Below are 5,341 nucleotides of genomic sequence, written 5' to 3'. Positions count from 1 at the left end.
TTATTTTTTACATTAACGCAGTATCAACGTAAATGATTCGTGCATTGAGCTTAACTAATATTTTTCAAGGTTGAAAATCATCATTCAGTTGCAGCAGTCAGTTGCCAATCATTTATTTCAAATTTCAAAATTTCATACTCTTCTTTCATTATTACATTCTGATTTTAAAGATAGATGGCAATATCAGCATCTGTGGGTTTATTTATTTATTTTTTTCGAGCACCCAGAAGTGGTATAATTAACCTGAAACACCAACTATCCCCCCCTTTTTCCCCTTCCCACATTCCAACTACAAGGATCTGTCTTTCAGGGCTTCTCTGCCACGCCATTCTGTATATCTTCCATGGGTCATATTGGGTGATCATATGACCCATGTTTTGCATAGCTCTTTTTTTTAATTAGTGCTTTCAAAAAATATTTCTTTTTTTAATTTATCAATTTTCATCTGAAAAATATTTGGTTTCATCAAGTTGATATCAGATCTCTTTGAAAAATTAAATTAATGACAAAATTTTCTAGGGAGGCATACGCCTTTGCAGCCCCCCCCCCCCCCCCTGAGAATCTGCCCATCTACAACTCGCTCACTTTAAGATAGTGAATCAATGAAAGACGGCTAAAAAGTCAAAGATGAAAATTTCACGCAGTTAAAGGGTCAAAGCTAATAGTTACTGTTAAACTACATTTGTTTGTATAAACAAATTTATTTTTTATTTGATAAAGAATACAGTGTATTGTAATTGTGCTACTTGATTTTTGTATAAATGAATAATATTGTGGGAATATAGAACAAGTTAACAGGATCTCAATCACACTTTGTGTAAGAATATTAAATTTATTATGTATGAGATTTTCATGACACAAGTTATTTCTAGGAACAAATTAATACTAACTACTGTAGCAGATGAAACTATCGAGTGTGGTCGAAATGAAAAGGTGACAAAGGCTGCAAAAAAGTATATATTTCGCATATTATGCAAAAGCCAGGTACAGTGTGAGCAATGTTACATGAGTATGACGTAATACATTCAAATAGAGAAATCCTTGATAAAAAACTGTATAGTAGACTAGCCATCAAGTTCTCTCATCAGCTTCTCGTCAACTACAAGAACCAATGCCTTGAACATAGAGAAGCCTCTGACAACAACTGTGACACATCACAATGTCTCCATCATGCCATAACAAACAAATATCCTGGAATGTTGAGAAGATTGTTGAATGCCTGCCCAAGTTTGTCACAGTGAATGGCCAATCTTTTCCCCCAATTTCACTAAAATCTCCACCCTACAATCTGAACCTGACATGACTTTCTCCAGCTTGGTCTGGTCCAGAAACTTGAATGGACAGAGGTTACCCTGAGACACAAAAGAGATATCATGAAGGACTGGTTGCTCTCATAGTTCGAGAGGCTCTCTGAGCCTTTCTTCAAGAATGATACATGCCAGCTTGAAAAACAATGGGATCTCAAGGCAGTTTCTTTCAATTGTTATGCATACAGTGGATCCCACACAAAACATTTTTCAAAAAGTCCTCATGAAAAAACACTGTAAGCAGGAAAATTCTGTTAATGAGAAATCTCGATAAGTGTCAGTGAAAGATGAGACTACGAAAATGAGTCATAGTAAGCAGGAAATCTTCTTAGAGGGAATGTTGTAGGCAGGATCCACTATATTTTTTTAGGAGCGAGTGGAGTCCTAACAGGCAAACCATTGACATCCAAGAGCTCCCCAGTTTATTGAAGAACTTTTATATATCAAATGACATGAGCTAATTTATTTATGAATTTGTATACATAAATTAGCTCAAGGGACTCTAAAAAATGCTCATTGAGCTCAATGCTTTCAAACTCGTTAGCCCTTTGACTGGCAGCGGAATGGCTAAACCCTCTGTAAAAATGTTGTCTTTTTTCTATGAGGTAGGCTTCTTTTCTGATTTTCAGGAGGTCCAGTGTAAGAAAGACAGGAAAGTGTATTCCATTGAGAAATCAGCTTTACAAAATATCTGGGCTTGTCATTGTTAAGATAAAAGGCTTTTAAAGAGGCAAGATATCTCATCAATGACGGTGAGAGGGTTTAGAGTTAAAGACCACCTTTCCATTTGACCAACCATGGTGCGAAAAAAACCTCATCTATGTTGTATAAAAGCTTTACATTTTATAGTTTTTTTTATAAATTACATTTACAGTTTCTTTTTTCTATGCACAGTCATATGCATATGTAGATTTCCTTTTAGAGCAAAACCTCTTTTGCAGATGTTGCAAATATGTGGTTTCTCACCAGTGTGTATAAGCATGTGTCTTCCAAAGTCTCCCTTGAAATCTGTCGAATAGCTGCAGAATTCGCAAGAATATTTTTTACCTGGCCCTTCTCCTCGGAATCTTTTATGCTTGTTTTTCGAAATGGATGATCCGAACAGCGAAAATACACTGACATCGAAATCCTCAGAATCTGTAAATATAAATGAACAATTATGAAATAAAACTTGAGTATAAATGTAAATTTATTTAGTCAATCCATAAATGCTTTGCCATTGGTTGATAGTTTTGAAATCTGTTTTAAATTAAGCGTTACAATCAGAAACTTTGAGTGTGTTTAGAACAGGTTTCACTCAAATTCAAGCATCCTGCTCTATGCCCAACATGAATCTGTAAAAGAGAAAAAAACACTATTTACTTTTGAGCAGATAAACATTTTCACACATAAGCATATAACTCATCTCTCTCAATTTGAATACAGTTTTCAATTAATATTATATGCAATGCACTGATATACGCTGATTAAACTAGAGGGTACTCTTTTATTATAACCATACCATTTGGCAGCTTTTTTGCCTGGCCAATTTTATGGCTCTTTTTTAGTGTTAAATATTTTCTGGTATGGAAAAAAACAATGAACAAAAAGAAACTAGCCAAAATGCACAAATTCTATGTTATAAGCTTGTGGGATAGTTATATGATGGAAAAGTACCAAACAGGGCTTGACAAATTCCAGGGGGTAAATCACCACTGCAACTATAAAAATGGTATCTGTGCCTAAAATTTTCTGTATATGATTGAGTCCTGGAGAAGTAAGAAGAAAAAAAACCTAATTTATGAAGGTTTTTCTTGTGATAAAATTATTTTTGGCTCCTGAGAAATTTGGCTGGCACTGAAAGTTTTATTTTTTGATTTGTCAAGTCCTGGATTAAACTACAGTCGATGCTTGTTATAGCTATTCCATTACAACGACTGGTAGAATAAGACCCAAATGTTTTCATAAAACAACTATTATATATGTTTTACTATCGATACAATGACCCTCCCTGTATTATGTTTGTTTTGGATGAGACGAAGGGGGTTGTTATATCAAGCATCGACTGTATGAAGTTTTGCAGTATGTCAATTTAATTCTTTAATTCATATTATCATTCATCAATCCAATTCAATGTTACAACTGATTCTTTAATTCATAAATATTGTTACAGCTAAACTCTGAGGTTTCAATACTGTGCAAAGTGGTTGCCTCTTTGCACATTGGCCAGATGTCAGACACTGGCCACTTAACAAAGAATCTGGACTTAATGGATATGAAAAATTGACATCACATCAAATATTATTTACAACTCATCTTGTGTATCATGTGTATAACCATCATAGTATTTCGTGTTACAAACAATATTAAGAAAACTATCACAAATGTCAACATTTTTGATTATCAAATATACTCATGTATAAGCCACTGTAAAAAAAAACTTGTTCCTATATCGGGGAGGGGCAGCTTATACATTGGGCTCAGTTTCTGAGGAGAAAAACTTTTTCAGAACCATAAGTGGGGTGGGTTAGTTTATACATGAGTATAATGGTATATAGAGAGATATAGATGGCTTCTTTCTCAGCCAGAGATATCAAGGAAACAGTTATTTTCCGGATATTATGCTGAGGTGAGCTCGGAAAGAAAAGTCATCACGTCTCCGCCGGGACTCGAACCCAGGCCTCTTGCCCGGTATGCAAGAGGCCTGGGTTCGAGTCCCAGCGAAGACGTGATGACTTTTCTTTCCGAGCTCACCTCAGCATAATATCCGGAAAATAACTGTTTCCTTGATAATGGTATATGTTTTCAAACATAGAAATAAACATTACTAATCTTTGTAATACAGGTTTAGAAATTGATTTCAAAGTGATAGAAGAATGAAACAAAAATTTTATCCATTTAATAGATACATAATTATTAAATGAAGCAAAATCAATCATGTTCGTTCACAAATTAACACATACATATTCGCATAACTTCAAAATAGACACTTTTTTTAAAGCTTTATAATTTCTCTGATGTTATAAGTTCAAGCATTCATTGAAATTCTAATAACGCTGATCTTGATGATGACTTCAAGGCCGGGTCTTAGAGTCGTTCCTTCTTGCTAAGTGCAGCATAGAGTAGAGCAGTGGTTCTCAACTGAGAGGAGGGGGGGGGGGTCTGTATGCTTCTTTATTTTGGTAGTGGGATATTCTGAGGGACCAAAAGCAGATTACATCAAAATCTATTATGCTTATCTCAGAATAATCTCAGGAAAAATTTTGAGAAAAGAAAATTCTTCTGTGTAGAAAACACTATTACGGGTGTTTTTACTACCACTTAACCGTACATACACCTCATACACATTCGTCTGCAGAATTTCTAACAAACAGCATACAGACAGGTCCACAACCAGATACTTTGTCAGCCAGGGCAAACAGGCATTTTGGCACCATTTAATACAGAATAAGTTAAAAGGTGAATTCGGGGCATCCCCCCCATTGCCGACCTGTATGCAGATTTCAAGCATTTACATCTTTACTTCAGAAAATGAAAGACAGATGGCAGCACCAACACAAAACAATCGCAACTCGACAACATAAGTACGTGAGGGCCAAGATACTCTCAAAAACACATGCTCTTTCTTTCTCTCTCCAGCATGTGCCGATTCGTTAGAAATTCTGTAGAGGAATGTGTACGAGGTGCATGTTCGGTTAAATAGTAGTAGTAGTATTGTCATCCAGTCTCAATTCACCTGAGCTGTGCTCGGTTTGAAAGAAAGTCTCAATCCACCCATGACCCCCCCCCCCCCCCACAAAGGTTGGGAAAGGGCGGCTCCGGGTCCGACAGTTACCATATAATGTTTTTGTTTTTTCCATACTATTAATTCACTATGGCAGGGCTTAGGGGGCTGCCAAAAATTCCAGGATGTGGGAGCCACAATTTTTATATACTTAAACTTTACTTTGTATACATTTACTTTAAATCAATTCAATAAACAAAATGTGTCACTCCTGCGTGAGAAGAACACTGTTTAAGAAAATATATATGAGGCACAAGAAAATGCAGTCCAA

At 35.7% G+C, this 5,341-nt stretch overlaps 1 long non-coding RNA gene across 1 annotated transcript; it reads right to left on the bottom strand.

Annotated features, from left to right (window-relative positions):
• Positions 1 to 944: 944 nt before the first annotated feature.
• LOC149088136 (uncharacterized) lies at positions 945 to 5,076 on the bottom strand. Its single transcript, XR_016194142.1, has 2 exons — positions 4,250 to 5,076; positions 945 to 2,641 (listed from the first exon to the last, which is right to left on the bottom strand). It is a non-coding gene; the product is annotated as an uncharacterized LOC149088136 (long non-coding RNA).
• Positions 5,077 to 5,341: the final 265 nt, after the last annotated feature.

The sequence above is a fragment of the Pholcus phalangioides genome, unplaced genomic scaffold (assembly GCF_987345545.1).
Source record: "Pholcus phalangioides strain wild (caught in Gottingen) unplaced genomic scaffold, Ppha-v1.0 ptg000003l_1, whole genome shotgun sequence".
In the NCBI taxonomy this organism is placed as follows: Eukaryota; Metazoa; Arthropoda; class Arachnida; order Araneae; family Pholcidae; genus Pholcus; species Pholcus phalangioides.
This window is presented reverse-complemented; position numbering and strand designations above follow the sequence as displayed.